We start from the raw sequence: 26,037 nt of genomic DNA on the forward strand, positions 1-26,037 counted from the left end.
GGGGTCTTGCCATTCAGTTTCGCAGTGGAGGAGAAATCAGTGATGTGGTGACTGGCTATGTATTTTATTTACACACATACACCAGTCCTGCAATTAGTCAAGCAGCAGGCAAGGCATCCCTTTTTCCAGGGCTCTCAGCCCCAAACTGGTGCCTGGCTCCCAGGGAATGCAAACAGAGCTCAAGGCAGAGAGCACTCTCTCCTGCAGGTCCCTGTCCTGAAGCTCTGCACACAAGCCTTGCACAGCTCAAATCTAGAAACAAAACATATCTTCCCAAGAGTTAAAACTTGCTTGCGCGCCAAGAAAAAGAACATGGAAGACTGTGTGTAACAGCTCCACCTGGTGAGACCTGCCATAACAATAAATTACATTAGCACCATAGGAATTGCAGAATGGGTCAGACCAATGATCCGGAGAGTATCCAGTCTCCAGCAGTGACCAGTACCATGCAGGGAAAAGTTCAAGAAACCCCATAACAGCCAATTATGGAATAACCTGCCCAGAAGTCCTGTCAGTTAGTGGCTGGTTTATCACCTGGAGCAGGAGGGATTATATCCTCTCTAAACACTTTCTCCTCTTATCAGTGGATATTTGTTATCCCTATACGATATCCATCCTTGTCTGAATCCTGATATGCTCTTGGCCCCAATGGTATCTGTTGGCAGGGAGTGCCACAGGTTAATTTAATCCTCCCCTAGTTTTAATGTAACTGGATATGTATCTGTTGCAAAAAATGCCCGAATTTCGGGGACAAGATCTAGGAAGACACACAGACTATGATCTCCTACTGGAGAAAGTCTCCTCCTTCCTCCCCACTTCCCTGCACCAGCCTCAGTCTGTTATCAGGGCCTACTTGGCCATGCATTGCTAGATGATAAGCTCCCTGGGCTAGGGACCTTGTTTTCTTACTTGGTCAGAAAGCACCACTCTCACCTATGGTGCTATAGAGAGAGGCAGTGTAGTCTATGTGATAATCAGCACACCTGGGTTTTCTTCCTGTCTCTGCTACTGCCCATCTCGGTAACCTTGTCACTTCACCTCCCTAAGCTCATCTTTCCTCTCCCACCCTTTGTTTCTTGTCTACTTAAGCTGTTTTCAGAGTAGCAGCCGTATTAGTCTGTATTCGCAAAAAGAAAAGGAGTACTTGTGGCACCTTAGAGACTAACAAATTTATTTGAGCATAAGCTTTCGTGAGCTACAGGCTGTAAGATCTTTGGGCAGGGAGTTGTCTCTCTCTGTATTCAGAGCTGAGTCCGAGAGGGCTCTGCCCTCTCTTGGCTGGGGCCTCTGTGTTCTACCACAATATACATCATCAATAACAAGAGCAAAGCAGCGCTGTGTGGTTTCCAGATATTGGTCCCAGCTATTTGAATGGGGCTGGATAAGCAGGTGGCTGAAGCCCTCCCAAGCAGTGGAAGATGGAAATGGAAGTGAAGGGGGGAGCAGTTGGGGTGTAGTTTCAGTTTGCAAACTGCTCCACTGGGTCCCGCTGCAGGGTAGGGAGCAGTTTTCACTGCCCACTGTTGATGAGGAGACCCCTGCATGCCAATGGGTAATGGGGTTCACTAGCTGACCTGTTACCCACCCCTCTATCCCCATTGAGGGCACTACATAATAAGGAGAGAGGATAATTTCATCTTGCCGCCCTAAGAAGAGCAAGGCCACATCCCGTGGGGGAGCTGGAGACTGGATGACAACACTCAGATAACTTTCCTTGGATGGCATCCCAGCCTCTTCCCCTCCCACTCGCAAAGGAGTTTTATAACCAGCGTTGCGCCTTTGGATATGATCGGCGGCAAGGCACGACTGAGGTTATGGAATGACAGACTACGTGCAGTCAATGCACTGAAATAGATCTGGAACTCCAGGAGGACCTTCCTGGAGGGGCCGATACAGATCAGTGAATGTGGCGATGTCTGAGGCTTTGTCGGCAAACATTTGTCAGTCAGGGGTGCGGGAAAAACACCTCCCTGACCACCATAAGTATCACCGACAAAAGCGCTGGTGTGGACCACGCTCATGTCAGCAGGCGACACTCTCCTGCCGACACAGCTACTGCTGCTTGTTGTGTGTGTGTGTGTGTGGGGGGGGTGTTAATTACCCTGGCGGGAGAGCTTTCTCCTGCCAGCACAGAGCAGCTACATGGGAGACCTTACAGCTGCGGTGATACAGCCGTGCCACTGTAAGGTCCACAGTGTAGACAAAGCCTACTGCCTGCACGTGCAGGCTGGCAGACTCACAGAATGAAATGGGCTATTCTAATGACACGAAGACATGCAAGTGCAGTGAAGTGCAGACCCTGGAGCACCTGCTCGTTTTTCGAGGACCTCACTGCAGCAATGGAAAGCGCCATCGCCTATGTCCATCTCGTTTTTGACAAGGACATGAGAAGGACAAGAAGAAATGGAAAAAATTGTCTTTTTGTCGAACCACCCGCCTTTCCCTCCCTTATGTTTGGGTTTTCCAGTGGAACAGCTAATTTCCTCGAGCAAAGCAGGCATTTGTGAACATTTCCATTTAGTCAAAAACTCCGTCCAAAAAACCCGGCACAAGTTTGGACAGAACATTTTTGACAGCCCTTGCTGAGACCTGCTAAGCACCTGGTTTTATGAATGAATGGTTGTAGGTCATGGCTATAGGTCAAAGGCTCCTTACCTAACTATTATCAAGCCCTTGAACCATGCTGTTCTCCCCTTGTTATGCTTATAAGAAGCACACAGGATTTTTTTAGGGGAAAAGGCAATAGGCCGCGTTTATTGAAGATACAACAATTAGCATATGCATTCAATTACACCACACACTCACTGTCCCACCAGTAGATGTTATAGTTACCAGTTTAGAGTCCAGATCAATCTAGTGGCCAGCTAGGTGGATCACGGGTTGGGAGAGCTGGGTTCTGTTGGTCACGACACAATGCTCCGGGGAAGTCTTGGCGGGACAAACCCAAAGTTTCATGGCAAGGCCCCCTGTTTCTATAGTGATTTTTTTTTATTGGTACCAATGAATTTTGCACTGTTATGCTGTAATCAATTGTTGTTTGACGAGGGCTTGTTTTTTTTAACTTTTTCATTTTATTTTTTATTTTGTTTTTTTATTAGGTTTTTTAGGGAGTTATTTTATGCTGGTTTTGATTACAGCTATTTTGTTTTTATTGATAGGTGCTTGTTTTATTTTTAGAGTTGTTAATTTGCCCTCCTCTGACATTTCAGTAGGGGCGTATTGCAGCTTCCTGGTGCCCTTGCATTTGTCTTTGGTTTTTTTTTTTATATATATTTGGCTTACCGATGGCCTTTACATTAATTTTTATATATATACATTTTTTATTTATGTACAAAACAGAGTTAATGTACACAGAACATTTTAAACAGAAACATTAAGTTGCAATGCACAAGGAAACAATTATGACATTTTTAAACTTATTTAAAAATGCTAAACCTACAACAAAGTAGTGACCCTCAAAGGTCTGTCACTGCCTTGAAATTAGCACAGAGTCAGATTTTGGCTGATGTATTTTTACCAATGGCCCATTAGGCCATTCCTTTTTGCTATTTAAAAAGGGAGGCTGGTAGGATATGATCAAATCATACACCAATACATTTAATACATGCTACATTATTATTCTTTATTTTTTATTTTAAATTATATAAAATACAAACATACCATTTTACTACTACACCCTCTCCAGTGACATGCATGAGAAGGACAGGGTCCACATTTATCTGAGATATCTCGCACTGTCCTAGAGACAGTCCTGGGTTTAGAAGGTGGGAGAGAGTCACTTCTTTGGGACTGAACCCAAAAGCAATGTCTGTCCCTTGCAGAGGAAAAGGGTCATGAAAGAGCCCACAATAGGCAACAGGAAGGAGGATTTTATTACAATTCAGGCCGCTGTCCCCTAATGCAAACTAGTTGGAGCTTGTTTGACAATAGTAGATCAAAATCCTGGATGGAAGTGATTTCTGGGTATCTTAAGTATCTTAATGGGAAATTCTCCAGCAACTTCCCAGCTGCCTTTATCTGCAATTGGATATTAACATTTCAGAGCAGAGTACTTTTCAGGTAGGTGAGGGTGTGAAATATTACAAAGTCTCGCTGTCTATTTATGCCATTCCCTCTCTCCCATCCCTACTCTCGGCCTGATCGGGGAAACAGTGAGAAACAGATGAGAGCGGAGAAAGAGAGAAAAATATCCAGGAAAGACTGCAAAGGCGAGATAATAGGAGGCTCTCTGCATGCAGTTCTACTTGTGAGGCCTCTATTAACAGATCCTCCAAGATACTCATGGATATCCTGGCTGCAAGTCGCGTTACCCAGAGATTTATTTCTGTGACACGAAAATGGGGGACCTGTCGGTGGGGAGATTATAACTGGAATCTCTTTTTAATGCAGACCTGACCAAATATCCATCTCCCGGAAAGGATTTTGCCGTCCGAGCCCCCCACTCCTTCCCATCAGAACACTTCCAAATATATTGGAGGAGCAGCGGGTTCGCTTTAACCGATAGAATCCAGTGCTTTTTACTGTGCTATTCATCCACATGACAACGCCGAGAAGGGAGCCCATACTTCTTCCTGACTTTTTATTGCTTTTCAGCCCAGTGGGAACCAGAAGACATGAAAAAAGTACTTTAACAGCAAAATGTGTTTAAGCCTCGTTTCAAGGAAAGGGGGGCAGATCTGAAGGCAGCAGGAAAAAAAAATACAAGGCTGATCAGTGAATATAATTCTAGCTTATCATTGTGGGGGAAGGCTAGCAAGGACTCATGTCGGCCTTCAAGGGCTGGGACCATCCTGTCTTGTGCCAAAGGGTCTGCCTGCATCATTATCCGTGGACTTAATGGAGGCTGCAAGACAACTCGGGGAGACCACACCCAAGGCTCTAAATGGGGTCGGAGGTTGCAGGATGCCTGATGCAGACAGAGCTGGGGTTGTGCTCTCCTCTCTCTGGGAGACGGTCTCCAAGATTGTGGGCTATCTCTAGAGGCGAGTATATGTGGGGGGGTTCTCCTTGGGGGCGCAACGTGGGCTAGTGCCCCAGGCTGCAGGCCATTTCTGTGTTTATTTTGAAAGATTCTGATTCACTTAGTGACAGACTCAAGGAGCTCAATCTATTTGGTTTAACAAAGAGAAGGTTAAAGGGTTGACTTGATCACAGACTATAATTATCTACGTGGCGAACAACTATTGAATAATGGGGTCTTCAATCTGGCAGAGGAAGGCATAACATGACCCAATGGCTGGAAGTTGAAGCAAGACAAAGTCAGACCAGAAATGAAGGCACAAACTTTTAACAGTGAGAGTTATTAGCCATTGCAACAATTTAACAAGGGTGGCAGTAGATTCTCCATCAGTAATAATTTTTAAATCAAGATTGGATGTTTTTCTACAATATCTGCTCAAGGGAATTATTTTGGGGCAGTTCTCTGGCCGTTCGACAGCAGTCGGATGTGATGATCACAATGGTCCCTTCTGGCCTTGGAATCAATGCATCTATGAATTTCTAAAGGTGTCAGTGAAGTTCAGGCTTTGGGGCATGTTGGAAAGTTCTCATCACACATGTGTGCCTGTGTCAGAGCTATGTCCCAGCTCAAGAAAGCCAGTGAACCACTGTTCGGGTTCCAATAAATGAACCCAACATGGAACCAAGACCCAAAAAACCACAGTCCCCAAGCTTTAGGAAAGATTGAGCCAGATCTGAACTTTGCAGTTCTGGCTCACCTCCAAACTAAAATCAGAGGAGATTCCCACATCCAGAGGTCATCAACTGTTTGAATTTCAAGAGAGCTCAGCTTCTATTTAGGCACCAAAATGATGAGTGCTGAACTCAAAAATCTGACCAAAATTGTCACAATCGGAACTGCTGGATAGAGTTTGTCAGAAAAACGTTGATGGACCAATTTCTGTTAGAGAATGGCATTCTGTCAAAGTCAAAACACTTTGTGGAATCATGTAGATTTTGCTGAAATTTCATTCTGGGGAAAAAGTTCCAACAATATTGAAATATCCCATTTCAACATTTCCAAAATGCAACATTTCAATGTTTTGTTTTGAAATGACTTTTTGCTTTGAAAGTTTTAAAACAAAACTTATCATTTAAAACAAAACTGTATTGCATATTATGATAGAAATTTTTAAAAAAGCAAAATCAAAACTAAATGTTTCAATTTTGTAGAAACATAATATTTTAACTGATCCCAAATGACTTTAAAAAAAAAATCATGGAGAATTTCAAATGTTTCCAGTTTCTTTCCTAATCAGAATAAACACAGATGACAAAATCTTTCAATCTTTTCCAAAATGCAATTTTTGTCCTCCTCACTGATCTTCTACCGGATGCTGAGCACTGTTGAAAATCCAACCTCACCTGCAGAACTGGACCCTAACCGAGATCAGAAGGTCTTCCTGCAATCAACCTTAGCTACTCCCAGGTCAGAGCAACCGAGCAGCTCCAAACCTGCCATGAAAGAGCGTACTCAGCTCCTTTCTCTTATAGCCTCTCCCGATCAAATAATTCTCTCCCACTGAGCCTAGCCACCGGGCTTACCAACTGACAGCAGACACCTGTGTTAAATCTCTCCTGCTGAGTCAGAATGTGTTAATTCCTTCCCTGCCAGCAGCTGGACAGACCATCTACACCCCATCACAAAGGGCAATAGCGTGTGCCGGAGCGGCGTGTGTTACTGTTCACATATGCGTGTTTGCCTTATGTGCTAGGGCCACATGTGGGTGCATGTATGTGTGTGGCACTTTGCAGGTTAAAAAAAAGATTATGTCCCTGCCCCAAAGATCTTCCAATCTATTTAAAGAGAAACTCGAGCTGATGAGAGAGATGGTAGCAAATACTGGAGAGGCAGGGACAGTAAGAAAAATAGCCAGAAATCATAATTCTGTTTAAAAATAGAATGAGGGCATCATCTGAAAACCCCACTTGCTAATATCTGCACTTCTTGGAGTATGTAGTGGTCTGACCTGCTCTGTGAACTTGGATAAATCTCTTAGGCCAAGATCCTCAAAGGTATTTAGGCACATAACGCCCATTGAAATCAATGGCCTTCACCTCAGTGCTTCAGTCATTCTGTCTCTAAAATGAAGATGCCATGAGTTTTACTTACTCATCTTTGTAAAGCGCTTTGAAATCTTTGGATGAGTGGCACAATGTGCAAAGTATTATTAATTCAGACATCAGGAATGTATTAAAACTGTTTCACGACTGCACAGAGGATGAAATCTCCCGATCTGCAAAGCCTTAGAGGAGATGTAATTTCTTCTGCGTATAAAGAGAGATGCTAGCCCTGTCCTTTAAAATTGCATCCTTCTTCCCCGCCTCCTCTGCTGGATACACCTGCGCTCTAATCACTGTACGAGATTGCTTTCATTATAGTGTGTGGTCATTCTATTCTGGTTACTTGTTTGCTCACAATCAGGGAGGCCAAATACCAATCTGTGATGATGATTTCAGAACTCCTGCTGCTCTCTGAAAGGTAATGGAAACATACTTAGGAAATTAAGCCCTCTGACTCTGCACAGATTCCGCCTTCCTTTGCTCTTAGCTAATTTTCTTCTCTGTTGGGTATCTTAAGCCCAGTCTACATTGGAGAATTTTTCACCCACACTAGTCCAAATGCAGACCTGCTGCCCCAATGTAAAGCAAGACTTGCCCTGGTGCAACTTCATCCTATAAATTATATTGGTGCAAATACACAAGTTATTGGGCTCAGTATGTAAGTAACGGGGTGAAATTAAGTGGCCTGTGTTATACAGGAGATCTGACCAGATGGTCCCTTCTGTCTTACAATCCATGTAATTTCTCCAGTGTAGACATGGCCTTACAGCTGAGCTTACGTTTGTGCAGGGTCCAGGACATTATTTACTGGAACCCTAACAGACAAGTTCTATAGGACTGAATAGGGACGAAACCAAAGGGATTTAATAGAAAATTAGCAGAAGTCTATAGAAATCACTCAAAACCCTGTAGAGCTCTACAGGTAGTGTATAATGTTCTGTTACATTCTCCAAGACAGTTAAAGGAAAATAAAAAGGTTCTGAATCTCTTTGGCCTCCTCTCCTATAGGTCTTTCTCCCACAGGCAGTGTCAAAAACCCAGCTCATCAAAGCCCACAGGGATGACTCTCCGCTTCAAGGTTCACTTCCCAAAGTCAATTTCAATTCAATGTAATGACTTTACTGGCACTACAAGCTCGACAGGTATCGCCAAAGTGTAAGGAAGAGACAGACCTTTCAGATCTCTCTCGGAGGCAGGTGCAACCCACCCAGGATGAGGTCACACACTGTGTTTGGGGACTGCTCTCCTGTGTCCATGTATCATCCCTGTCCATTCCTGATCTGGCTTACGTTGCTATGTAGCGCCATTCCGTCTCTGCTATCTCTCCCAGGTCCCAGTATGGGTTTCCTCATTGCCTGCTTTTTGATGAGATGTCTTTTATGATTTCTGATCATTTGAGGAAACCTTCTTCTTTTCCTGCCTCACATATGGGACATTGAAGTAAAAAGTGATTCTGTCTCTATCTATCCTCTGTCACAGTGGCTGTATGGTCCTTTCTCTTCGGGATTAGTCCTTTCTCTTTGGGTCTTTGTGCCTCCTGATTTCCACATCCTGCTTTTGGTCACTGATTCTGAAGTCAGCCATGAATATGGCTTAGCCGGAAATCTTTTGTGGAGGGCTTCAAATCAGCCTCTATTCCAGCATGCACTGGCTACAAATCCGTATCTGAAACTGACAAGAAATTGACGAGTTTAGTTTCCTTCTATAGGCTGGGTGAAACTGGTAAGCCAACAGCCAACAGAAATTGTTTCAAAATGTTGAAACATCTGTTCATTTGTGACCAATCTAAAGTGTTATTGATAAGGCAGGGTTTCCTCCCCACCCCCCATCCAAGATAATGCTTCTCTTTTCACACATTGCCTGTATTTCTATTAGAAACCAGGAGGGTTAGAAGAACTCACACATGGGCTGCAGCTGGAAGTGAGTTATTGATTTGTTTACTTTTTACAAACTGCCATTAGATACCATTTGACCATCTTTAAAGGACTGCTTTGGGAATCTTGTTTCTCAGGGCTGGGGGTTGTCGTCAACTCTGTTGGCAAACAGGGATTGTTTTCACTTACAGATACTACGCCTGGTGCAAAAGAAGGAGAAAGGGCCGTCTGATTTTCAGAGGGCTTGAGTCTCATGACTCCTATTGGCTGCAGTGGGCACAGTATTGCAGTCAGCACTGTGAAAATCTGGCCACGATCCCACAATATGCAGGAGGCTCTCTGAAGGTTATTTTCTATTTAAAGAAAAAAAATGAAGAACAACAATAAATGGGGTGGTGAATTGTTCATCACTGATATATTCTGGCGATGACACCTGCTCTGAAACCTTCCTCCTAATGTCTTTCCCCGATGCAGATGGTGCCAGTTTATTTGGTTTTCTAATGACTAGCATTCGTTTGTATTAGATGGATTTTCTATGATTTCCTTCTGCCTGACTGCAAAGCCTGGGAGCAATTCAAATTAAGATCAGCTCCCTGTGCCCCATCTGGCGACAGCAGATCCCCCCATTTACATTTGCTGCCTTCTCTGCAGCTCTCCTCCTCTTGCATCCTATCATATTTCTATCTGTCTGAATTCTGCAGGCCCGCGGCATTTCATAGACACCTGCTGGGGTTAATTCCAGTTCAGACCTATTCATTTTAAGCAACTCATTCTGGGATGCAAGGTTGCGGGACGGGGGGGAGAGAAATTTGTATTAGAGAGCTCTGTGCAGCGGGAATTACACAGACGTTGCAGGAGGGACCAGTCAGTGCTCCACCTACCTGGCTAAATCACTACATAGAAAGCATAAGCAAGGTGATGGAGCCAGTGCTTATAGCACCTGGGTAAGGTTCTCCACAGAAATCACATAGAAGGTGACAGGAATGGGAGTGGAGAATGGTTGTGTCTGAAACACGGACCTCAGCCCTTAGCAATGTGCTCCCCTTGGGTACCTCCATCCTGCTGCCAGGCTGGAGTAATCTGGGGGACACTCAATAGCACTCTCATGAATGCAAGAGAGGGGCCCCGGCACCCTTCGACCTGATCGGCGTTGTTTACTTTGGGCTCCTAACTACTTGTTCTGTGCCGGAGCAAGCCCTGCATCTGCCAGGGTTCCCTGGAAGCTGAGTGGGCGACCAAATCAATCTACTCCATCGACGTTCTACGGACACTGCAGCAGGGCATGCCCTCTCTTGTGTCATTTCTCGGCCAGGGCTCGGCATAATGTGAAAGGCAGAGGCCGGTGAGTATGGAAAATGTTAGGAAAGAAATTAGCTGAACGCTTTGGGCCCAGATGTGGTCTAGGCGGTTTGGCTTGGTGGATGTGTGTGGTGAAGGCTTAAAGTGGGCCTGATCTTCGGCTCCTATTCCAGCTTCTTTGTGCTGCCCGACAGGCACATCTGGGTCTTCCTGGCGGGTTGGAGAATACCTGGGGGTGTCGAGCTGGTGTAGCTGGCTCTACACACCTATGCCCCGCTAGGCGAAGGGATGTATTGGGGCAGGCTGGGGTGAAAGGAGACATGACAGGTGGGCTCAGAGTGCGGTGGGTTGCAGAGATCCCTCCTGGGGGAATGGCTCCTGAGGAGCCATGCCGTAGAGGTGGAAGTCAGAGCAGCCTTTTGGCCTCTCCCCTACAACTTTGCCTCTCCCCACACTCAGCCGCACGGTGTATCTAAATGAGCTCACCCGGAGGAGAGGATTTCCCAGGCTGTGTTGGCGGGGATTAGGTTTTAAGCAGACACAGTTCTACCTGACTGATTCCCTCTCCACTTCCTTCTTTCCCCTTCCCAGCGACCACTTCCCAGAGGGGGACAGGGAGGTGCAGAGGGGTTGCCCAAAGTCGCCACATTTCAATATCCTCAATGTCTGGCTGGGGATCCTGATGACCGACCCCTAAACCCCCTCAGATTGGCCAGCTAGGTCTTTCTGTTGATGTCACACACATGCCCCGGTCTCCCAGCAGTGTCCAGTTGGGACCCAGTCATTGATGAATGACCCTAGGCCAATCCATTCTATTGGTGTCTCTCGGGGAAGTTAACAGGGGTGAGAAAAACAACAGACACAGTCTGTGGTGGGGGAGGAGGTTCAGAGAGTCATCTCAGGGTGATAGGAGCAGAGACATGAGGGATGTCCACACTGCAAGTGAAGGTGTGATTGTAATGTCGGTAGGCAGACCTGGGCCAGCTTTAATTGACTAGTGTAGATGTGGCAACACAGGTCAGCATTGGCTACCAACCTGAGCACATACCCAGGCTCCCCATTGGGCTTGTAGTCAGGTGGCTAGTCTAGGCACAAGCCCATGTCACCACATCTTCACTGCCATTGTTACCTGTACTATCCAGTTTAAAGTTAGCATAGGTATGCCTACCTTTGCCGCATTCACACTTTTCGCTTGCAGTGTAGACATGCCCAGAGGGGCTGGGGTTACACTAGAGAAAAATAGGTGATCAGCTAACATGAGTTAGCTAACACACCTTAACTAACACGTGTTAAAATCCTAGTGTAGACAAGCCATGTTGTAGTTTTAACATGTTAGCTAGTAGGGGTCATCTCAAGGGTTTATCACAACCAGCTACTATGTGTTTAAACTGCACCATGCCTTGTCTACACTAGGATTTGAACAGGGGTGTGTTAACACATATTAAAAACACCCTTTTCTCCCTAGTGAAGACAAGGCCAGAGGGGCTGGAGGAGAAATTGGAGGAGTGTCAGACTGTCATGGTGCCCTTTGCAACAGCAGTTGGGGAACTGTTCCACATCCACACCTGGGCGGGGGGCGGGGAGGGGAGGGATGCTCCAGAGCCCTTTGACCAGCCCAGACATTTACACCAGTGCAGAGTGGTTGTAAAAGGCAAATACATCAGAACAGCAGCAGTTTATACCCCGCCTTTGCACTGGTGCAAGTGACACCAAAAGGCCGAGGGCAATGGAGAATCAGGGCCAGTTTGTACAATGGGAACTGAATTAAACACGGCTGCTGGGCCATTCACAGCTGACGAAAGGGCAGCTGGGGCTTCTTGGGAGGGGGAGAAACAACCCAAAGCAAAATACCTTCGTACGAGGGATTAACAGTATTTGCACTACGAGTGGTGCTGGCCCCAATTCCTGCAGCCCCTCTGAGGGGGAACAAAGGAGGAAACAAGGCCCCTGCAAAGAGGCAGATCTGGAACTGCTGAGTGTGAAGAGGAGGTTGAAGGGGGCAGGAGAATATGCAAACGGGGGAAGAGGCAAACGACAACCAGGGATGGGCCCATGCCAAGCAGAGATGTAGGAGCTGATCAAACACAGCCAGGTTAATGAGAGTGTCATTCCCAGGGCTGCAAAGAAGCAGGCAGAGCCGGGGACAGGCGGACAGCGGGTTCTGAATGCGATTCTGTAATTAGCTGGCAAACAGAATATGATATTGAGTGGTAATTGCTCGGAATAATGTCTTGCAGCCAGGATACATGTGCTGTGGGCCGGGCGCTGCCTCCCACCTGCCACAGCGACTTTGCTTCCTTTTGTATCCCTTCACCTGCCATTTGTCATCCCATCGTTCCCAAATTTGAGTGCATCGTCTTACAGCTTGAGTTGCCGGGGAACACCACAAAGTTGGTGGTTGATGCAGGGCATGCCTTACCCCTCAGAGGATTGGCTATTTGGCTGCTCCACCTTACCTCCCCGATCCGCCATCTTTGCTGCCCCTGGCAGGGCCTGATCCTATCACATGGAAGTCAATGGGAGTCTGGCCATTGATTTCACTAGGGGCAGGAGCCGGGGCCTGCAGCCCTGGGTGGAAGGGCTGGAAAAGTCATTTAAAAGGGGAGGCAAAATTGAGTCAACTTAGTTGTATCACAAGGACCTGGTCCAAAGCTCATTGGACTCAATGGGAAGGCTCCCCTTGACTTCAACAGCCTTTGGATCAGACCCCAGAGGGGCACCCATGAGAGGGGATGCACGGGACATGCTCCCCCGCAACTCTTCCCTGCCCCATTGGTAACTCACGGAGGCCTCAGGCCTTCGTGGGAATGTCTCCTCTCTCTCCAGCTCTCCTCACTTGGTTGCACCTATGCTGCATGATGCCAAGGACTACTAGAGGACGTCCTGCTGGGGAATCCCCACCAGCAATGCACCTGACCAGCACGCACAAGGCACCAGAATCCTAGAAAAGGCTCCTGAATTGCACCCATGTTTGGAGGATGAGATCAGATTCCAGGGCATTCTCAAGGAGGGAAGGAAGAGGGCCGGGGGGTTTGATGTCTGCTGGAGCCGGTGACGTGCAGGCACGTGCCACCTTCACCACTAGGGAGAGACACGTCTTCATGCCCTTGTTGGTGGTTGAGACCCTGAGGGTTTGTCTAGATTTAGAAAAGAGGTGGTGGTTAGCTAACAGGTTTTACTTAACCCTGACCTCAGCATGGCCTTTCCCCTAGTATAGACACAGATTACCCTTTAACTTCCATTTAGATCAGGGACCTCAAACTCAAATAACCACAAAAACCACATGAGGACTCGTACATTGGCTCGAGGGCTGCATCGCTGAAACCTCCACCCCTTCCACGGGGCCCCGCCCCTGCCCCGCCTCTTCCCCGCCTCTTCCCTGCCCCTATCCCAACCCCTTCTCCAAATTCCCACCCCGGCCCCACCTCTTCCCCGCCTCCTCCCCTGAGCGCGCCACGTTCCCGCTCCCCTCCCCATACCAGAGTGTGCAAACAGTTGTTTGGCAGCGGCTGGGCGGGAAGTGCTGGGAGGTAGGTGGAGGAGTGGGGATGTGGCACGCTCAGGGGGAGGAGGAGGATGTGGGGCAGGTGGAGGAGGGGAGCTTGGCTGCCGGTGGGTGCAGAGCACCCACTAATTTTTCCACGTGGGAGCTCCAGCCCCGGAGCACCCGCAGCGTCGGCGCCTATGGCGGGTCGCAGGAAATAACTCTGTGAGGCTCATGTTTGAGATCCCTGATTTAGATAGTCAAGCTCAGCCTTAGTGGGGAGCCTAGAGGAAAGGCCAGGGTTAACCTGCAATATGTTAGGTCACCCTGGTCTAACCTGGACCCCCTCCTCCCCTTTTCTAATCTAGGCTAAATTTAGGCAGAGGAGCAGGAAATGTGTGAAGGATTTGTAGGGAGGTGAGTGTCCATTTGTGAGAGGAGTGTGTGTGTTGGAGAAGTGTGGGTGCAAGTGTGCATTTGTGAGACTGTGTGCATGCATTGTGAAAGTATGTGTGTTTGTGTGCGTGTTGTTGTGAGAGGGTACTGAGGTGTGTGTGTGACATGGAGTGCAAGAAGGTGTGTGAGTGTCTGGGTGACTAGGCGATTGTGCACTCGTGAGTGAGTGTGTGTGCGTCTAGGTGATTGTGTGGCAGCGTGCGTGTGTGAGAGAGGCTGAGTGTTGGATAGCATGGATGCGTGCTGTGAAAGGGTCTGTAGGCGGACACTGGGGTGTGTTTGTGAGAGTTGCATGAGCTATTGGGTGATTGGCTAGGTGTGAAAATAGGTGGAGAAAGGCTGTGGGAGTGAGTGTGTGTGGGGTCATTTGTGAAAGCGGAATGTGTGTGTGTGTGTGCGCACAAGTGTGTGTGTTTGCATTTGCAAAGGTGTGGGTGCAGGCTGGGATTGCAGGGGCAGGACCCCCAGCCTCTTTAGATCCATCACCCTGATACCTCAAGAGCTTCTCCAAAGCCAAGCCATTGACACCGGAAGAGGGTGGCAAACCGGGTGAGGCTCATGATTCTTCAAGTACCCTCCATCCCCCCACTCAGTCATCTCTCCCGTGTCTGCAAAAGCCAGGACTGGTGAGCTCCTGGCCTTCAGACAATGCAGGGAAGGGAGATGAAAGATATTGTTTTTCAGGTGGAATAGCTTCCAAAATGGTACATTTGCAGTCAAAGAGCTGTTTGGAATGCATATGCAGCACCGCCTGCAGCCACGGGAAACAAAGCCGTTAAAGTTTAGATCTCCGTGTTTTCATTTTTAACCAAATGACTCAGTCCCCCTCTAGCTCTGAGCAGGAGAGAGAGAGAAACTTAGGCTACGCAAGTTCACAATGCTTTAACCCCACTGGGATCCTGCCGCAGGGAAAGTTCAAGCCGCATGCTCTGGTTAATTGTGCCTAGCAAAGGTATTTAACCAAAGTTGCTGCTTCAAAGCTGCTCAGGGGTTTTTGAAAGAGCCACAGAGATTTCAGGGGAGTTTGTTGTATCTCTCCCCCCTTCCTCCCCAATGCAATCCAGTACCCTTCTGCCTTCTACCTCTTACAGGTACAGGGCCCACAGCTGAGAGGAGGCCGTGACGGGAGGTGGGTGTGTGCGTGTGTGTGTGCATGAAGGAGAAAGAGTCAGAGCTGCTAATTTCTTCCATGGATAGGTTAAAATCAGCACACGCTCTGTGCGCTGTGTCGCCATCGGTACCCGAGGCAGGAGTTGCTTGTTGCACCCACTTGTTTGGGGGTGTTGGAACCCTGCAGGGTGGTTGACTCTTGGAGCCGGTGTGGGTCATCAACTCCAGCCTGGATATGAAGTAGCTCCCTGAAAGACCTAAGGGCTGGGGAGTGAGAGCCCAAAGGTAGGAACCCTAGGAAACAGCCATGCCTGTGGACAAGTCTTGGGCTGGAACACAGGTTCATTGAATTCCCTTGTTAATAAAGCTCACCGCAGGAAGAGGGGTGAATTGGGGCACTAACCCAGAGTGTGTGTGTGTATGTGTCGCCCCCTAGTGGCTGAACACACTGTGCAGGTGTGTGGGCAGGAGGTTGTATATTCTCTGCTTGAGCAAGGTGAGGATTCAGCCTGTCCTTCCAGATGTGCCCATCATGCAGGGGAGACAATAGGTTTCACCCTCTCCCTTACAGCCCAGGGAGCCACCTAGCATTCTACTAACCGATCCACCCTCTGGGTGGATTTCTAAGGCACCAGCCACTGTGGCATCTAATGGCTGAGATGCCATTAGATAGAATGCCATAGAAAACCGTGCACTCTTGCAGGGAGAATGGACTGTTCCAGCCATGCCCAGGGGCTCAATCCCAAAAAGCGCTGAGCCCTCTGTCTCTGCTCCAGCAAAGAACTTGAGCACATGCTTAACTTTAACCATGGGCTTAGGTGCTTTGCTAAATCAGGCCCTGAGCGCTCAGCGACTTGTTTGATCTAGCCGCAGACGCATGGAGAATTACAGCCATGCCTCCATTTACTTCCCCTGCCAAAGTATGTAAATGTATGCAAATATATATGCGAATGAGATACAGGCCCTGGGGCTGCTGGCAAGTCAGCCAATGAGCCATTGGTGTGCAAAATGTTGGCCACTGCTGCCGCTCTAGGAGAGCAGAGTGCTATGGATGAATTATGTGTCGTAAATTATCCAGGGTGGGGAGAAATGAATCTGTATTGGTTTTGTAAAAAGAGGTTTACTCTTCTCTTAAAACCAGAAACCCAACGCAGCGCTACCCTGACTGTCACAAGGAGGGCTGACTGATCAAAGGGGCATCACTCCAGTCTCGGAAATCCCAGCGTCACCCACTATTTTGCACACGGAGAAGGTTTCTCTTGCCTGAGTTTTGCATGTGTAAACACTGGGATTTAGGTACAAGCCGTATTTGGGCATGTCACAGAGTTTAAGCCCAGAAGGGACCACCAGATCATAGAACATCAGGGTTAGAAGGGACCTCAGGAGGTCATCTAGTCCAACCTCCTGCTCATAGCAGGACTAATCCCCAATTTTTGCCCAAGATCCCTAAATGGCCCCCTCAAGGATTGAACTCACAACCCTGGGTTTAGCAGGCCAATGCTCAAACCACTGAGCTATCCCTCCCACCATCTGTCTCATCTGGTCTGAGCTCCTATATGTCACAGGCCAGAAAACACCACCATTCCCAGAGTTCAGTACGTTGACCCATCAAGAAGTTCTGGGCACCCTAATGGAGTCCGAACCTTGGACCCATGGGGCATATTGTCTTCTGACAGCCTGACTAATGCGTGAAAACGGAGCGCCCATGCAGGAGCAAATCACTACTTCAGCAGCATAAAGAAGCTGACAGCTGGCTTAACTGGACAGCTATTCATGGCTCTGTGCCACCACGACCACCCAGTTGGTATAGGGAGTGTGGGCTAGCAAAAGGGGATGTGGCCAGACTGCTTGTGCGCTCCAGCACTCCTCAGATGGCAGACAGCTCCTTGCGGGGGTTTTACTGGCCAGCATAAATTAGAGCAGCCCCAAGGCTCCTTTAAATTGTGCTGCAGCTGAACCAGTCCCTGACCGGCTCCTGAATTTGGGGAAATAGGGTGTGTCAAACTGACATGTAGCCCACCTGTGCCACGCCCCTTATCTGCATTGCGTGGAGCTTCACCTTACCTGAAGAGTCAGCCACCAAATAAATGTTTTTGCAAAAGAGTCCTGTGGTTAAAAATTTAGCACCATTATCTTTTATTTTAGTTATTTTGCTTAAGTTCAAACTGTATTTCTTTGGGGCGGCTTTTGATTTTTCTCGTTCAGCTTGGAATTGGAGTTGCAGAAGGCTGGGGAAAGATGGAAGTTTGAGCAAAGTGCCCCTGGAAAAAAGCTACCTCTGTAAATTACAGCTGAAGAAACCCAGAGCTGTGGTGGTTTCTGGGCTTGTTAATAATTATTTGAGGTTCAAATGTTTTTGACATCTTCATTACCACTTGCGCTTTGAACATGTAAAGCTCTCTCCAAGTGCTAAGTGTTATTATTGTTTCAGAAAGATTTATGTCTTGGCTAAATTGTAATTTGGGTAATTGCATGCCGTCTACCGAAATCTCCCCTGCAGTTTCATTTGGACACAATAGCCTTCTTCGCTCCCTGGCCTAAACTGTGTTGTGCAGTGTTTCTGTGCATTGTCAAACAATTGTCACCTGCCGCCCAGAGCGTGGGTGCATTCCGGTGGTGGGGGGGGGAAATGATCTCTCTCAATAGTACTCTACTCATGGTGGCAAAGATGAGCATTCGTTTGCAAGAGCGGGGCCACAGATTGTAAAGGGGATGATGGAGGAGGCTAATTTTCAGAGGTGCAGAGCATCCAGCTGATTCCATTCAGGTCACTGAGGGCATGTCTACGTGGCATCTGGCAGCGAGCCTCCCAGTCTGGGTCCACAGACTTGTGCTAGCAGGCCTGGCACTAGTGCTGTGAAAATAGCAGTGTTGGGCTGGAACTTGGGACTTCAAGCTCCCTCCACCCCCTACACTTGCAGATTTCAGAGCCTGAGCCGCACTGTGTTTTTTGAGCGTTAGTGTGAACCCCTCTAACAAGAGGCAGTGGAGCCAGGCTAGGAGGCTTGCTCCCAAACGCAGGGTAGACATGCCATGATGGGAGCTCAGCACTTCAGATTTAGGGGCAAGATTTTCAAAAGTAACTCTGGATTTGGGGTGCCCAGCTTGAAACAGCTTCAAGGGGCCTGACTCTCAGATCGTGCTGAGCACCCATCCTTGGAAATTCAGGCCCCTTTAAGATGTCTCCCGTTGGGCACCCAAAATCGCTGGTCACTTGAAATCCTGCCCTTGGGAGGCTAACTTGTGGCTTCTGTTTCATTCCACTGGTGAGGCCAGTGCCCTGAGAGGGACAGGATAACGAGAACCCTGTGGTATGCTGGGGTGGGTCTCACAACAACCAGAAAGACTCAAGCCAAGGCTGTCATGCTTGAGGTACAAGTTGAAGTGGAAAGTTCCCACTTAGGCACCAGCCCACAGAGGGGCCTGATTTTCAGCAAGGGCTGAGCACCCACAGCCCCCATTGACTTTGACAGGAACGGTGCATGCTCCCCAGCATCTGAGAATCACAGTACGGCTCCCGGGGATGGTTTGGGAAATCTCCTGCCACAGTTCAGGGCAGCTGCACCTGTATTTCCCCTCAGTGGTCCAGGAAGGGGAACAGGGTTCCAGCTCCCCAGCTGTTGCCTTTTTTGGATGGAGAGTCACCTCTGACTCCGCGCTGACTGGGGTATTTCCAGGCTGCACCGTTCCCTGCCTTCACTGTGTTATTCCCAGCAGAGACAGGTGGCTCAAGCACGCCTGCTGGCTTTCTCTTCAGAGATGGTGAACAGGTCTAATAGCTACAGCTATAAGTTACCACAAAGTTCTTTCTATGCAAGCCTCAGAGAAAACATATCAAACCAGTAAAAGAACCTCTGCACATTAATTAGCTTACCAGCGATCACCCTAACCCTAACATGGATTCTGGCAGGGGCAGTCCTTCAGCACCCCACCCAAGGAGACTCCCTGCAATTACAAGTTCATCACAGCTTCTGTTTGGAACAAGCACCCCACTTCTATAGGCCTTCCAACTCTCCCCTAAGGATTGGGGGCTTCTGTGGACTGGGATCCTGTCCATTTGTTGGATCAAGCAAAAGGCCCTGAATCAGTTTAAAACTGGGCTACCGATGCAAAAATTCTTTCTTTGCCTACTGGTCCCTGGAGAATCCAGTCTGACGTAGTATATGCCCCCTCTCTAGAGGATGCTTCAGAGGGCTGGTAACAGAGCCTCCCCTCCTACTACAGAAGGTACAGGCAGTGCCACAATAACACAACACAATGGCATCTTGAATACAGTGGACCCTGTGGTGTGTGTTTACACCACACAAGCCCTGAGCAGGTTAATGTGGGCCAATTAACCTTATATGCTGCACCCTGAGGGAAGAGAGGGATTGATAAGGCCTAATTGCAGATGAAACCCAATGCGGGAGGAGGCCTGCAGCCATTCCCTAAAAGAAAAGGGAGTTGGCTAGGAACAAAGGGAAATGTAGGGGGACAGTTATCCCTGGGGTACTGTCCTAGACTAGGGAATTGGACAAGAGGCCAAGAGGGATGAAATAGCCATGGGAAGTAGAGGAAGCTGCAGTGGCAAACCCAGAGATAGGTAAGAAGGTAGAGAAGTGGGGTAGGAAGGAGCCTCGGGAAATCACAACAGAGCCTGAGACTGAGCTCTGTGTTACTAGTGATAGGGTTCCTGGGCTGGAACCTGGAGCAGTACATGGGCCTGGGTTCCCCTACCTGCCGGCACAGGACCCGGAGTTGGAAAAGAAGCCTGCCTGAAATTGGCATACAGACAGCTTGTCTGGTGGAACTTGGTAACCCCAGAAGGGGGACTCTATAGTGAGCTGGCCAGAGGGCTCAGTCATGAAGAGCGAGCCCCCTGAGTCCCTGCGAGATGGGGCCACCGTGGAAGCAATCAACAGATGGTGGTACCCGATGGGACGAGAGCCTATTCCCAGACCTAGCCACAAGGAGGAGCACCTGAGCCCCTTCACTGACCCCCAAAGGTATTAAACTTAATTCAGTAAAGTTCATTTAGGCGAGTGCAGGAAATTGTCACTGTGTAACATACACAATTTATGAATGCTGGTTGGTATTATGAAGCTGTTACTATGAACCTTGTTGTATTGTGAATGCCCGTGTGTGTGTGTAATCACCATGAGCTGCAGGGCTGTGTCAGGTCTCTCTGCCAGCCCAGGGACAATGGTGCATCTTCAGAATTCAACCACAACCTATTGAAAGCTGCTTGGGAGAAAGGGTGGCTCCTGCCCAGAGACAAACGGTGTTCTCTTACCTGTCTGCAGGGGTCTGGACTGCGTGGAGTGGAAAGCTCCCCAACACAGAACAAAGAAGCCAAGACTTGAAATACACCAAGGGGAGATATAAACAGGTTCAGAGCCATCTTGGGGTGAGATTCACAGGAAGTTCCAGCAGAAGGAAGGAGGGGGTCGGGCGGGATAAGGTGAGAGGAAGCAAGCTCACCTAAGGAGAAGGCTCCACAGTTAGGAACATTTGTGCTGGAGCAGGAGGACTCTGGACAACCCAAAGTGCTGTGACCTCTGCCCAAAGAATGCCCTAGACCAGTGAGGAAACTGAGGCAGGCAAACAGGTATAGGGTTTATTATTTTTGAATAGATCTGTGTATGTCTCATGATTAAGTAAAGAGCAGTGAGGGTTGGACTTCTGTGCAAAGTGTCTGCGTGTGAGCTATATGCTATGCCTACCATGTGGCCCCTTGAAGAGGTAACCAAAAGGCTCACAGATTTGGTGGAGTTCAGGGAAAGGGTGTGATTACGCTATATGGGGAATCTGGGGCTCAGCGTTAGTTCCAGGGACTGGCTAGGGGACCATGTGGTGGCAGATCTCAACACGGGGTGCATCTTGAGTCTGTGCTTAGGGACCCCAAGGTAGATGCCTGGGTTTTGTTCAGACTCCAGGTCTCCTCCCAATAATCCAGCAAGGGTGGGTGGGCCGCCAGCAAGGGGAGCCCAACTAGATCTGTGACTTCAATCCCAGCATTCCAAAGAATCCCCCCAGGAGATGGGCTTTAAAATCATGAGTGTTTAAAAAACAACAACAATTGGATTCCTTTTATTTGCCTTCTGGCTCTTGAGCATTTAGGGTGCCAAGCCAGGAGGACAAGACACATACTTTGTTTATTAATAAAAGCTGAGATTCTCATGTGATCACTTGACTCCCGAAGCTGGGGCTGTAAGAAAAACACTTAATATTGTGATTCTTTCAGTGAAATTATGAGACCTGGCAGGACTGAAATTAGGACAAAGGTGTCTCCAGTTGGCACCACAAAAACAGAGGCATGCCAAGTCACCGGCCGTAAAGTCTGATGGGGACCAGGTCTGGCAGCCATAATTAATTTGGGGAGTGCTGTAGTGTTGAGTCATGTTGAAAACCAGCAGATAGGTGGAAACAGGAGAGAAGCAAGAGTGGTAGGGCCTGGAGAAGACTCTTCCCCTGATGAACGTTTACTGCCTGAGTCTTGTTCCGAGTGAGTTTCTTTTGCAGTTTATGCCTGTAACTGAGAATTCAATTTCTTTTAACGGAAAACCTGATATAGTGAAAAATGTGAAATAAAGCAGAAAATAATAAAAGAGGAGGTGGGGGGGAAACCTATTCAAATAGAGGGGAAAAAATCTTCATTTCCATGGCTGTTATCTTTCCCTTCAGGGCTTGGGATTAGCCATTTCCCATGGTAAATTCAGCATTTTTCAAGGTAGGAAATGTAACCTCTTCCTACTCACAGATGCTTGTTATTTCGTACCTTACTGCCAGCGAGGATCTTAATCAACCAGAAAAACTGAAAATGACAAACAAAGAGGAGACAGCTTTGCTATCTGAGGTTCATTAGCTCCCACAGACCTTTTAAATCTGTATGAAACCAGGAAGAAAAGTACAACAAAGGAGAGGGCTTTCAAGACACCTTGCTGGTAATTTCCACCCCCCACCCCCCACCCCCTGTGCTCCCGGTATCCCTTCCTGTAATGAGTGGCATATCTTGATTGTTTTCCCAAGGTTTGCATTTATCAGAGTAAACACCGAGTGGAGCTCTGCCCCACTGAGGCGAGCATGGGATGGGAGGCCGACGGAGGAATGGCGCATGCTTTGTATAGCGCAAGGTTATCTGAATCCATCTCTCAAGAGCGTTGTCATCTGTGAGGCTTGAAACACAGGGAAAGGGGGAGCGTGTCACACGCTCAGTATAAACACACGCCAGGGAGCTGTCAACGCTGCTCATCTGCAACAGCTTCAGAGGGAGGTGCATGTGGCAGCCAGCTCAGATCTTGACTCTGGAGTACGTCCAAGGCAAGGACAGTGGAGCAGGAGAAGGGTTGACTTCGAAGGCTAATTCCCCTGGCCACAGACACCCTGGCGTTGAGCCAGTGGAACCAAGGAGTGAGAAAAGCTAATTGAAAGGATTAGCCCTTGGTCAAAGACATGCCAGGCCAGGGAGGGCCAGAGCCACGTCTGGTATAAATCCACGTCTCTCCATTGGCACCAGCGCTAGAACCGGCTAGAGTAACTTTGATATCGGGATATGGGGTTCCTTTGAAATCGAAACGGTTTGTGAAATCGAGTCCATTTCACAGGAATTTTGTTTATGAAGAAAACTGGGGGAGGGGGGGAGAGGGAGGGGAAATCCCAACAACGTGGAAACATCCTGTTTTGACATTTTCGGAATGAAATGTTTTGATTTTATTTTTTTTTTAAAAAACAACTTTTGGAAGGTCTACATCAGATGACAGCAGCGGGGAGGGATAATTTGCCATCTGTGCAAAGTGATTTCGCTCTGGTGCTGCTCGTTGCAGTAGAATTGCAGAGCTGGAGAGAGACCTGGTGCTGATGGTGGATGAAACATCTGCAGTAAAAACCCAGGCCACTTTATAGCCTGGGAGTGGTGACACGTGGGAGAGCGTGGACCAGGGGTACCATGTACAGCTCTCAAAGCACATGCTTAAGGATGTAAAGAGGCAGCAGGTGCAAGCAAGGGGTGTCAGGAGTTTGGGAAGAGCTGCTGAGAAGAAGGATCAGGCAGAATTAACTTCCACAGTCTAGTCAGAGGGAGACTAAGGAATGGACCCTCAACATGGGCAATGCCAGCACCTTGCACTTCCTGTTGTACTCCGAGGGTGGAAAAGGGTGCGACCCACCTGACTACAAGGGGTGGCAGAGAGGGGAGGGGAGAAGATGATCTCCAAAAGAGATGCAGGAATTGGAAAATAAAGGGATGGATTAAACTGCTCCCTGGCCTAACAAACTCAAGCTTCAGGCGAAAGCCAAGCATGGGGTCGCCCCAAACAAGGCTGAAAGGGGGGATGGCAGAAAGGAGAAAGGCATGACCAGCACCTCATGGAAGAGCTGGAGAAATCTGTTGGAAAAGGGGAACGTGGTGGTGGAAGCATAGGATAGCTGGCGAAAGTAGGAAGATAGGGGATGCGAGATTCCTCTGGGGGACTGTTCCATGTCCCCAGAGCACCTAGCATGTGGTATAAAAGATATGGGCTATTCTAGGGGCTCTTGTATCCCTATTACTATACACCCCACTTTGCCAGCTAAAAGCACCAGGTAAAGTGGTGGACTCTTTGATTTTTAGGGGCTTTCCAGAGAATCCCAGCTTTGATTTAAAATCAATGCCTCTCCCAGCCCTTTCTGCTGAGCAGAACTAGCATTTGTTGTCTAAATCAGCAAGCTGTCAGATGGCTTTGGGAAACTGCAGCCAAGCAAGCAACAGCAAGGATATGATGAATGCCACTAATGCTCCTGCCCAGCCACTCCAAGGCAAAGCTTACTCAGGACTGTTTACGAAGAACTCCTCGGAGCTGGGGCAAGGGATGGAGTTTGGGGGCAAACTTGAGGTAGGGCGGCCCTATAGCTTGTGATTGGGGCTAGGAGCCTGGGATTCTAAGCCTGCGTCTGGCGTGGACTTGACGTGCGGTGTTGGGCGAATCAATTAACTTCTTGGGCTTTAGTTTCTAAGTGTGTCAATGGGGATAGTACTCGTCTACCTAAATTTGTTCCCCACTGGGAGCAATCGGGAAGATTAATAAATTAATGTGCGTACAGCTCTTGCGTTTAGTGTGTTGTTGGAACTGTACCTTGAAGGAGCTTCGCTACTTAGGAAATCTGGGGGAGAGACGTTGCAGGAGAAGCCCATGCTCTGTTAGGCAGAGACAGGTGGTAACTGTGAGAAGGTCTACACTACAAAATTACTTCAGTATAATTACATCACTCAGGGGTGTAAAAAATCCGTCCCCTGAGAGACGTAGTCAGAGCTGTCCCTTGGGTATGGCGAATTGGGGTGACGCCCCGGGTCCTGTGCTTTGGGGGGCCCCACAGGCAGGGAGGTGTGGCGGGCGGGCAAGCGGGGTGAGGAGGCGAACGGGGAGGCAAGCAGCAGGCGGATAAGGAGGAGCCCCCCTTACCAGAACCTCTCCGACCCCCAGTGCCTCCTGCCCACCGGCGGGCCCTGCCACTCAGCACCTCCCCCCCCCCAGCGCCTACCATGGATCCGATGTTTCACGGCATCAGGAGGCGCTTGGGGGGGTGGGGGAAGGAGCGAGGGCGCAGCGTGCGCGGGGGAGGGGGTGGAACTGGGCGGGCAAGAGGCAGGATGGGGGTGGGAAGAGGTGGGGTGGGAAGAAGCAGGGTGAGGCCTTGGGGGAAGGGGTGGAGCCTGGGCGGAGCCAGGCGGAGCACCACCTCCAGCAGATAGGGGCCGAGTTTCTAATGTCCCGGGCCTCAAACCCCCTTCGGGACGGCCCTGGACGTAGTTACACTGACCTAAGTGTTGGTGTAGACAGCGCTACGTCAGTGGGAGAGCTTCCCCCACCAACATAGCTGCCACCTCTTGCAGGGGTGGATTCGCTACGCCCGTCGGCATAGAGCGTCTTCACTAAACTGCCACAGCGGCGCAGCTACCTTGGTGCCGCTGGGCCGATGCCGTGGTTTAAGTGTCGACCTGCTCAGTGTCACTGGATAAAGAGGATCTGTTTCAAGCCCCTGGGGCCCAGGGTGATTCCCGAGCACCGCACGAGACCAGGAGGGAAAAGAACTTAAGCAAAGTAACCCAAGCGGAAGAACGACGCAGTGAAAAGCTCCGCCAGAGCTGAAACCCTCTGGAAATACGGAAGACAACGGGAAGAGATTTAAACAGCACTTCACTCTGCATCGGCAAACAGTGGCTGCCAGTGAAGAGGAAGCAAGGTCCAGCTGCTCAAAGACTGATTTCAATGGCATTTAGGAGCCTATATACCTTTTGAGGAGCAGGGCTTTAGGGTTGCTAAGCCAATCCAAAGCATGGGGAGGGTGTGCCACCTCCTTCCGCCTGGCACAGGGTGACCGGACTCTTAAAGGGGAACAGCCTCAGCTCTGCCATAATTAGCTGCCTCCCAGCCTGAGAAAGTGGGACTAATGGGGCCAGGGTTTAGTATGGCCAACACCTGCTCCTCATAGAAAGGGCTGAGAGAGCCCTGTGAGAGCCCAGGGCCTCCTGAGGGAGGATCTGCAGATAGGTCCCTGGGAGAAGCTACTAGAGTCCCCTGGAGGAAAGGCAGTGGGAAGCTGCTAGGGAACAGGGCTTCCTGGGAGGAAGCCTGGTGAGGCAGTGATCAGCTATCAGGGCAAGGAAGAAATGGGGCAGGGCCCCAGAGCAGAGAAGAGCAGGGAAGTCCAATGAGAGAGGGACTCCCGGGAAGGCAGCTTGGGAGATGTGCTCTATAGCAGAGCGGGGAAGACGCAAAGGTAGCCCAGAAGGCAGGT

The sequence above is a fragment of the Chelonia mydas genome, chromosome 16, assembly GCF_015237465.2.
Source record: "Chelonia mydas isolate rCheMyd1 chromosome 16, rCheMyd1.pri.v2, whole genome shotgun sequence".
Taxonomy (NCBI): Eukaryota; Metazoa; Chordata; order Testudines; family Cheloniidae; genus Chelonia; species Chelonia mydas.